This window comes from Nyctereutes procyonoides, unplaced genomic scaffold, assembly GCF_905146905.1.
Source record: "Nyctereutes procyonoides isolate TBG_1078 unplaced genomic scaffold, NYPRO_anot_genome, whole genome shotgun sequence".
Classification (NCBI taxonomy): domain Eukaryota; kingdom Metazoa; phylum Chordata; class Mammalia; order Carnivora; family Canidae; genus Nyctereutes; species Nyctereutes procyonoides.
In genome coordinates this window covers 37,768,428-37,779,686 of record NW_026575051.1, presented here as the reverse complement: position 1 = coordinate 37,779,686, position 11,259 = coordinate 37,768,428, and the positions used below count along the sequence as shown (strand labels likewise).

Sequence of the window (11,259 nt, the reverse complement as noted above, 5' to 3'; positions counted from 1 at the left end):
TAAATAAATTCCAATGGAAATCTCACCAGGGTTTCATGATCTTGACAGAAAATCCCAAAATTCACATGAAAGCACAAAGAGGTAAAAATGTCTACAAATATTTCAAAGAACCATACTGGAGGAGATGCTCTACCAGAGAGTGAGTTCTTATGCAGCTACAGGAAGATCTTGTGCTCTTGATGGAGAAATATACAAATAAACCAATGAAACAATGTAGAGATCCAGACAATTGTATAAGATAGATAGAGGTGGCATTTCAAAGCAGTGGAGAAATGATGGTTGTTCATTCAAGATATTAAGACAAAAGGGCAAAAGATGAATAGGCTTTCTAAAAATAGAAACACCAATGGCCACTAAAACTATGAAAAGATGCTCTACTTTACTAGATGTCAGGAAATGCAAATTAAAATCATCATGAGATAACAGTTCAAACTGACTAGTCTGGCAAAATTAAAAGGCTGACAATTCACGTATTGTCATAAATATGGAGAAATAGGAACATCTAATTTAGTGTTGGTAAGAATGAAAATTGGAATTATATCCATCAGTACAGAAAAAGTATAACTCTCAGTTGTGGTTATATATTTGTACAGTAGTATATAAAAACATGTACAGGCATGCTGAACACTAGATTCTGGTTAATAGTTACCAGTGGGGATAGGAGATAATGCATTTGAGAAGGGTTTCAATTTTATCTATAATAGTTCTCTTAAAAAGGTAAAGCCAATATAGAAAACCATTAAAAGTTTATGGAGCTGGGCAGTAGGTGTGTATGTTCATAGGCATATATTACATCATTCCCTAGCATTCCTCTGTGTTTGAATTGTTTCATAATTTAAAAAGAATGAAAAGTGAAGAAGTGAAAACAGTAGAGACAATTGGAGTAGTTTTACTGTGTAGGGACAGAGAAATAGAGTGATTGTTTAAAAGAATCAAGATAAGTTTTTTTTTTTTTTTGTTTTTGTCTAAGGTAGAAGATGCTAGAGCATTTTGTATGCTAGTGTGACTAACCTAACAGAAAGGGAAAATTTAATTCAAAAGGGAGTAGGTAAAACACAGAAATTAGGTCCTTAAGCAGCAAAGAAAGACAGGATACTAAGCTTAAACGAAAGGCTCACCTTTCACAAATGAAGCTATACTTTCTTCCTTGTCATAAGAAGAAAGACAAAAGGTAAGGACAGATATAGGCAGCTTGGAGGATTTGATGATGGAAGATAAGGGGAACAGAAGGACTGTCCATCTAATTGTATCTATATTCTCAGTAAAACTGAAGAGCAGATAGGTTAGAGGCTGCGGAGAAGGTCATTGGGGTAGACATATTAAAAAGATGAGAAATAGTTTTTCTATAAGTTGCAAAGGGAATTTATAGGACAAATTTACAGAAATAAATGTCTGACCTAAGCTAGTTTGGTTAAACACAAGTAGGTTAATTTTAGTAGATAATAGTGGGCACCAGGAGTTGAGAGTGGGTGAGTTTACTACTTCCATACAATCTTCTTACAAGGTTTTAGTAAAAGAATCAGATAAAAATTATTCATACATATAAGCCATAATTAAATTAACATTTATCAATAAGCAGACCTTCAAATAGGCCAGATAGCCTATTCTGTAAGCAGTGAAATCTCTTGGGACAGATGAGAGAATGTTCTAAGGCAGAATTCAGTTAGCCTTGTGGTCATTAGCAGTCAACCAGAACCCTTCAAAGAGATGACTGGACACTGGACTGTCAAGGATCAAGCTTCCAACTTCTTTCTAACAATGAAGGGTGACTTACTAGACTCATAGCAAGGCAGGGAGTATTTCTAGAATATTTTAGTCAATTCATAGAGCAGCTCTCACTAATCTCACTAATGAATGCCTGTTTCCAACACCTATTATCTAATTAACAAGCCACTAATTTCACCAAGAAATACCTATCTATATCCTTTATTATTCTAGTATTTTAAAATCTAGTGTTAACTGGAACTAGATTATTGAAGATTATAATAGCTATCCCTGGATTATAGTCTCTTTTATTAAATTTTGACTACCCCCTCCCTTCTTCTAGAGTACGCATTACAACCAGGTAATTGATCACACCTAGAATGTAGCTCAGCCTCACACAGGCAAACACACACATACACACACACATACATGTACACACGTGTGCCTATGTCAAAATATTTTAAAGATGCAGACATTATTTTACCTAAAGTGAGATATAGACATTGTTGAATTCTAATTTGAGATTTGAAGTCAAAAGCTTCACTCAATATTTCTAATGACAGTTACTAGGTGTGGAATCCTAGCTTGTAATCAGAGACTGGACTGAAATCATTGATTAGCCATGAGGCATTAAGAACTTCCTTAGCCTGTAGCCTGCCTAAGCTTCCGTTTCCTCAAAAATGATAATACTTACCTAAGTGGATACTATGTGAACAAATTGAACAAATCATCCAATGTTTTTTTTATTATGGTTAGAGTATATTGATAACATCTTTTGAAAGGTGCTTAACTGATAACTCCATTTCATTATCTCTGTGTGCACTGTATCACACAGTTAAATGGCAAGTCCCTCTAGGGCGAATGTCTGTGTTTCATGCTCTAAAACTGTTTTGCATCTTACAAAAATGAGGCAATTTTGGAAACTTCCTTTAAGGGTAAGTGCTTATTAGACAGAGCAACTGCTAGTGGGTATCTTGTGCTAGCCTCTCCCCCTCTCTCTATCTCTCTCCACCCCCTGAACTCTACTACAGATGCACATGTCACCCATGCCTACTGCTCTGCTTATAAACAATCCTTTAAAAAAAATGTACTTTGGCCCAGCTAGCTTGTCAAACTCATTCTCTCTCATCTTTCACTGCTACATTATATAAAGAGAAGTCTCACTCATTGTCTCTTTTCCACTACCCAATTACTCTGTAATGCACTGCAAGCCAACTCCCTTCGCCACTACACTACTGAAAATGCATTCCCAAAGGTCATGAATTCCTCCCTATTATAGATCCAACAGTGTTTCCTCAGCACTCATCTTCTTCATTCTCTTTGCCGCCCTTGACCCTGCTGACTATTCACTCTTCCTTGCTGCATGTCTCAGTACTCAGGCACTGAGCACTGGCGAAATTCAGACCTCAAAGATGTCTCAATACCATCATTTAAACTGAGTTTAGTGTCTATAAAATTCAAGTCACTGATGAATGTCCCTGTGTTCTTACCTGGTGCAACATTTATCATGACCTGGTATAGAAGGGAATATATATAATTTACTGATACCAAACTTACCTTGCCGATTCTCTTAGTATACATGGCTAATAATTATTTTGAAAATGTTTTAATTTAAAAAGCACACAGGTCCCTTCCTAGAGAGGCAGCCAAGGGGGCCTGATGAAGCTGGAGGCTGGCGTTGCCACTCCCCAGTGGCCGCAGATGGGGGACATTATGTAAATGTCCAAGATAGTTCTCATGAGCATGAGATCAGCCAAAAGCATCTGCTACAACTGCTTCTCCAGGGAGACTTCCAACCCATCCACCCCAGACCTCACCATAGGGACCAGAATGGAAAAGATTTTGGGACCCATTTCAGTTGTCACTACCATTGCAAAAGCCACTAAGATCAGCATTCACAAATAGCACCACAGGGTGCCCCTCTCCTCCAGCACCCTCACCTCCTTCCCTCAGGGTGAGGAAGACAGCATGTCCCCATCACCACCCTGCACTGTGAATTCAAGCTCTACTGTGCCATCTCTGGCCGCTGCAGTCCAGAGTCTACTGGACTCTGGATCCAGCCTATCTTTATCCTCCACATTCTTGCTGCCAGAGTACAAGGAGGAGCTAGAGCCATTTGTATTTGCTGAGCAGCCCTCAGCTCTGTTGTCAGGTCGGTTACAGTGTGTTCAAGGACCCTGTAATCAGTACATGGAGGCACATGTTTTATCAAAGATGCATCTTAAAGACAGAGAAGTGTCCCATATGCAACACCAACCTGATGGTGGTAGTAAACAAAATTGCAATGGAGTGTAGATCTAAGAGTTCTTCATTCACTGCAAGCATGGCTATCCAGTGGTGGCTGGCAGGAAGCCCACCTGTTTTTGAGGTAGACACCCTGTGGGAGTCCCTTCACCATCAAGCTCAGTTCCTAGAAAGACAACAAAGACTGCTGTGACTGCAGGTCTGTGTGATGCTCTAACAACCCTAGTCATCCCCTCCTCATGATGAACATGGAGGAACTCAAGGAGTACAACCACATCAAGTATCCCCACTCTAAGTACAGATGCATGTTCATGGGAAATCAGGACATGTATGAGATGGACCTGAAGGAGTTCCCACAGCAAAAGGCTGATAGCTTCCACAAAATATTTGTGGTGCTGACACAGAAGGACTAGAAGATTATTTTCTGCATTTCATGATGGGCAAGCTCTCAGAGAAGATAAACCAGCTGGAGAAGAGCCTAAATGCCAGAAGATGCTGGAATGGCATGACAACATTGTGATAATGCTCTGCCTTCTGGAGCACAAGCTTTACAGTAGCTCAGCAGACTATACATCATGTGGGACATCCAGAACCTGCAGAGGGTGAACACAGTCCGGGCCCAGACAATTGGTATACACACTGGTCTCCTCCTACAGCATGCTCCTAAGCAGTTTGCTGAAGGATATCCAGGACTGGAACATCACGGGCACTGAGCTGAAGATAAAGAAGGAGCTCATGGGCCTCAACCACTGGGTACAGGCCCTGGTCAAAGTTGCATGCACAGTGGCTCCTAACCAAATAATCAAGATCTGGGACATCTAGACCCTCAACTGCACCCACATCCTGCAGATGTCACCAGCAGCACTACTATATTGGCACAATGAATGGCCACATTGTCCAGTGGCACTGGGAGAACTTCATTCACACATGAAACATCAAGTCTAAGTAGCAGGTGCAGATCCTAACAGGCCACATTGGCACCATGTATGCCTTGACAGTCATCTCCATACCAGACCAGACCAAAGTCCCCAGCATATCCTATGACTGATCCCTCAGGGTCTGGAGTGTGAACGGCATGATCTGCATGTAGACTCTGCTGCATCACCAGTGCAGTATGACTGGGCTGGCCGTGTGGGGACTGTGGACAGCACTGTGAAAGTTTGGACTTCCTAAAAGAAAATCCAGGCTGAGTCTTGGCCTGCATTAGACCTATCCAAGCCAGGCTGGCCACATGAGTAGTCTTACAGTTTCTTCCTGCCTTGTGTATGAAAAGGTGAGCAGGCTTAGCTAGCCAAGCAGTTTCCTTTCTGCTTGCTCCTATCATTGGTCCTCCTCCCAAAGTACCAGATACAATGCTGGACCAGCCTACCCTCTGTCTCCACCCCAAATAGACTATGGGCCTTTTTATTCACCTTTTATACTGTTTTTAGGCTGTGTGTATATTTGACTACCTTCTGATTGAAATAAAAGCTGCATAGACTGTGAAAAAAATTAATAAAACATGTACAGATTGACACCTTTAAAATTAAAAAAAATTACTTGCTTTTATAGTGCCCAGCTTATAATTATTTCTCTCAAGAAGGAATTAGTTCAGTTTATTCTGCATTACTATATTTATTACCGAGGACTTTGAGGGGTGCAAAAAGGAGAGAGAGAAAAAAAGCTCTGTGCTAAGAGTTTTGGGAGAAAGGCTGGCCCACTTTGTCTGCAGAAGAGGAAGGGATCATTGAAGTCTTCCCATATCAGGATTCATCACAAAATCTCTGAGAAAAAATAATGAAGGTGGATGAGGATGCAAGGCCTCTGTCCCTGGGTTGCTGTCATTCATACCCTCATTAAAACTCTCATTCCATAGCCCTACAGTCACCTCCCTCCATTCCTGCCCTCCATTCCTGCATTCAGCTTTTGTCAGATTCCATCTGCTGCTCTCCCCTCATTATGCCCGAGGAGGCAAGGCAGCCCTTTTTATTTAATCCTGTGGTCTTAAACTGACTGCCAAACTAAGATGATCTGGGAGGTAAATGCAGAAAATGGGAGCCCACCTTAGATGACATTCCAATTGGTGTTTCCCTTGTAGTTCTCTCTGTGTTATATCCCTCCTTCCTAAGATATGGGTAATAATATAGAGGAAATTCTCTGAGCTAGGCAGTGTGAATCTTCTATTATCAAAAAAGGACACTTATTCAAGACATTCAGAAGTATGGAAGAGGACATTGGGGTTTTATCAGAGATAATGGAACTTGTTCTCCCAAGATCAAGGATTTAATACTTATAGCATAGCACTGCCTACCTGTCCCTCCTAGGATTCATTTCTTCTAGAAGTGGCTCTTCTAGGAGCCACCCTAATTAGTCACACATTTTGATGGTGACGGAAATACCTCAAGAATCCCTTTTGCCTGTCTGAACTTCAGAGACAAACCAACAATGTGGGCAAAAAGAAACCTAGAATGCTAAGCAGACAGTTGTCCATCTACCAAAGTAAAGATTCTAGAGATGGAAACTTTCCAGATTCCTGTATAGCTGCTTTACCTATGATGTCCAAATTAGTAGATGTAATGTGAAGGTAAAGACCAATGCAAACAGTAAACTTTGGATGTGTTCCTGCATTTTCATTGGCTTCTCTTTTTATTCAATGTTGTTGTGATATTGTGATTTATAATAGGAAATAAATATTTGATCTTAATCCCCAGTTTCCAACACAGAACTCCTAAAACCCTTTCAATTCTCCTAAATTAGAGCTGATGGTGTCTTTTGTTATATTAATGAGGCCTCTTAGGATCCCCACCTAAGGATGGGGGCTAGGTGTCCAGAGAGCCAACCAGAGTGGAAGCTTTCAGCCCTACCTCCTTGACCTCCAGAGTGGAGAAATGGGCTAGAGACTGAGTTTAAACACTAATGGCCAACAATTTAATAAATTGTGCTTATATTAGAAAACCTCTGTTTGGTTGTCCAAACCCCCCCAAAAAAAACAGGGTTCAGAGAGCTTCCAGTTTGGTGAACATGTGGGGAGATCTGGGGAAAGTGACATACTAGATGTGGGCATGAAATTCCATGCCCTTTCTCCATACTTTGTTCCATGCATCTTTTGCATCTGTCTGTTCCTGGGTTATATTCTTTCATAATAAACAGGTAATCTAGTAAGTAAAATGTTTCTGTGAGGTGTCTGAGCCACTCTAACAAATTAATTTAACCCAAGCATGGGTTGTTGGAACTTTCAATCTATAGCCAATCAGGAGCTCAGGTGACAACCTGGACTTGCAGTTGGTCTGTGAAGTGTGTGTGTGTGTGGAGGGGGGGGTCTTGTAGGACTGAGCCCTTAACCTGGGACCTGAGGCTGTATCCAGGTAGATAGTGTTAGAATTGAATTGAGTTGCAGGGCACTAAGCAGCTGGTGTTTGAGAATTGCTTGTTGGTATAGAAGAGACACTCTCCCAACACACACACAACACACATATACACACACTCACGCTGGAATTGGTGACCAGGACCCACTCATTGTTAATTTTTCTGAAGAGTATCAGTTATTTTCTTAGTATCTGTTTTCCCTGTAGAAGGAACATAGTGAAGAGCAATAAGGAAAACATAGGCTTTGGAATTAGAAAGATCTAGGTTGAAAATCCTGCTTCACCTTTACTAGTTGCATAGTTGGGAAATATACTTAGCAACTCTGAGCCTCAATTTCTCATCTGTATGAGCGGAAATAAAAATAGCAATGGAAAGTTGTCGTCTATGCATATAAAGTATCTAATTGAGAGTTTGGCATTTAGTAAGAATGAAAAATAAATAAATATTTAGATTAACAAGTGGAATCATTTCTTTATGATATTAACTGATTCATTTTGGTAACCACTTCTCGTTTCTCCTGATTTCAAATGAAGGAATACATCTGCAAGGACATACTGCCCTTTCTACCCTACCTTGTACATTTTAAATGCACCCCTGAAATTCTGCCACAAAATAAAGGAGAATGCTTACCTCTTTAAGAATATATAATTATTGTTGACAGCTAACCAGCTTGAAAAAGCACTTCTGTATTGATTAACAGTGACCCATAATTAAATATGACAGTACTTAGAAAAAGACCTGATGGTCCCAGAAAGAATTGTTTCAGGAATAATGAGTGTTTATCATTTTTATTTGTTTCCTAAGTGGCAGTTATCAACACTAGTTATCCAGATTTTTTATTAAAAACCAGAAAACTTAGTAAGGTGCTGAGTTGGGGACAAATACGACTAGGCAGGCTAAGTAGGGGGCCACAGAATCAGGTTCACAGGAATCCCAAAAATGCTGAGGTGTAAGGAAACCAGAGATAAGGGAACAAGCCAGACCACCCTGCCCTAGGTGTGGGCAAGGAAGGTGTCTTTTTTTATGACAGTCATCCATGATCAACCAAGAATAACCAGACCCCAAAGAAGAAGTAAGCCATTAAAGATGTTATCACCAGTCCTAACTCAAACCAAGACATCACAGGAATCTCGAGGCCATAAGCTTCCCAGTCAGTTCTCAATAAAAGACTGTCACTACAGGAACTTCAGTGGCAACCCTGTTGGGACCCTTCTTACTTCTGAGAGCTTTCTCTGTACCTTTGCTTAATAAACTTATATCCCTTTACTCACTCTCCTGTGTCCTTGAGATTCATTCTTCGACTCCGTGAGACAAGAACAAAGTTCTCCAGTATCAGTACTGCTGTCAAGAGACTCTTTTAAGTATTTGTCATCATAATATAAATTCAGTATCTCTATAATCATATATAAATGACATAGAATGTTTTTAAGAACATGAAATGATCTATACCACATTTTCCTTTAAGCAACATGTTTTATTAAGGAGGTTATTAGGTAGAAATTGTTTTCATAACTTAAAATTGTTGCTTTCTCTCTTAGAGAAAAAACATTGATATTTCACAACAGGGTTAGAAACATAAGTATAACACAGGAATATACAGCAAACAGAAAGAAAGTATTTTGTTAGCACCTACCAGCTTTCCAACACTTATGAATATATATTAGAAATATTTATATGTGTGTTTATATAGAAGTATGTACCTATGCTAGGTCCTCATAATTTTTCCCTAGATGTGGCTATTTAAAGTCATTATTCGGCTACTTTATTTCTCATTTTCAGATAAACTGTTCTAAGTAAGACTATACCAATCTGATGATTTGAATTTTCTTTAGCTATCACCAAAATAATCTGTAAAGGAGAAACTAAAAAGCCATTACCCTATGCTTCCTCCAAACACCCCAGAAAATAGTACTAAAGGATTTTTTTAAAGTATGAAGCCACAACAGTAAACAGAATGAGAAAGGAGACAACAGTAATAAAACTTTAGAATTTCTGCAGCAGATAAAGCTATAAGATCACTTGAACCAATCTTCCTGCTGAGGGAAATGTAGAAAAGCTGAGTAAAGTATATAATCTGTTTTAAAGGAATAGAGAGCTACAAAATAACGAAGTATTACCAGAATAAAGATTTACAAGAGGTCAGCATCAAGACAAGTGAACCTAACTTGGGGGCCACTTTTGCCCCCCAGAGCATTTGCTGATCTATAAGAAAGGCAGAGGCTGAAGTCCTTTTGAAAACCTCTTCATAGGAAAGGAAAAAAGTTGTGGAGTTTAGGAGACAGTAAAGCACTGGTAACCCAAAAGGCTGCATCCTAGGAACAAAGGGGAACACAAAGGAACCATGCTTCTGTCAAAAATGTAGAACCCAACTCTAAATCATCTATATAGTTTAGAAAATCTTCAACCCAGAAATTTTATTGAACTGACCTTGGATTGCTAATAATCCCCAGTGGATGGAAGAAGCAAGGAAAAATCCTACCTAGAAAGAGATATCCTAGACTTCAAACTCTTTTTAAAAATTTATTTTTTTATATTTTAATAAACTTTTTATTTTAGAATGTATTTAGACTTACTTATAGAAAAATTGTGAAGATAGTAGTTTCCATAGACCCCACACATAGTTTCTCCTAGTATTAACATTCTCTATTATTATGTTACACTTATTATATTTGATGAACCAATATTGATATATTATCATCAACTGAAGCTCATACTTTATTCAGAATTTCTTAGGGTTTTTTCTATTTCTTTTAACCTAATGTCCTTTTTCTGTTCCAAGATACCATCCAAGACATCACATTATATTTAGTCGTGGCTCTCCATAGGCTCCTCTTGGCAGTGATTGTTTCTCAGACTTTCCTTGTCTAGGATGACCTTGATAGTTTTGAAGCATACCAATCAGGTATTTTGTAGAATGTCCCTCAAATGAAATTCATCTGATGTTTGTCTCATGATTAAACTGGGCTATGGGTTTTTTTGGAGGCAGACCACAGAGGTGAAGTGCCATTTTCATCATATCTTATGAAGGAAACATACTATAAACATGACTTCACTGTTGATATTGACTTTGATCAACGTTATGACTGTCAAGATTCTCTAGTGTAAAGTTAATCTTTTTCACCCTTTCCACATTTACTCTTTAGAAGGAAGTCACTGTACATAGATCACATTTTTTAAAAGGAGAGTTATGGTCTACCTCCTTGAGGAAATAAATTTTCTACCTAAATTATTAGGAGCTCTTCTGCATGGAACATTTGTCTATTCTCTCCCATTTATTTATTTTTAATAGTTTATTTGTGTTAGTATAGACTCATGGATATTTATTTTACACTTTGTGGTATAATCCAATACTACTTCATTTTATTCCTAAAATTGCTCTAAATTTGACCATTGGGAGCTCTTTCAATTGATTCCTGTGTCCCTTTGATATACCACCATTATTGTGGACTTGTTTTATGAGGTTTTGTGTTTGGGGGGTTTTGGTTTGGTTTGAGCACTTCCTTACTATCACTACAAGACATTCCGGGTTCATCTTGTATATGTCTTGCCCTAGTTTTACAGTCAGCCATTTCTCCAAGGAGTCCTGGTTTATTTTACTGAAGAATGACATTATAAATCAAGATCTGTGTGTTAAGTGTGTTCATTGCTATGGGGTATCATTACTTCTAGGCCCTCACAGATGATGGAGAAGGAAAGATGTGCATACTAACCAGAATATATATACTTATATATATCCATCTCTATGTTAAACAGGTGTTTATGCTGATGTCTCCAACTCTACTCCTTTACCATATGGATTATTCTTCCTTCTTCTTCCCCTCGTTTGTCTGTAACCTTCTACTCCAATAGTAAGAAAACTGACTCCTACCATCCACCATCTGTTTACTTAACTCAATTCCTTAACTCCTAAATGTTATGGTTGTTTCAGAATTGCTAACTCATATGCCTGTTGTAGACGATTTTTTT

The 11,259-nt window shown here is 38.8% G+C and overlaps 1 pseudogene; it reads left to right on the top strand.

The window, feature by feature from the left end:
* Nucleotides 1–3,447: 3,447 nt before the first annotated feature.
* On the top strand, nt 3,448–5,121 carry LOC129512389 (E3 ubiquitin-protein ligase TRAF7-like; annotated as a pseudogene).
* Nucleotides 5,122–11,259: the final 6,138 nt, after the last annotated feature.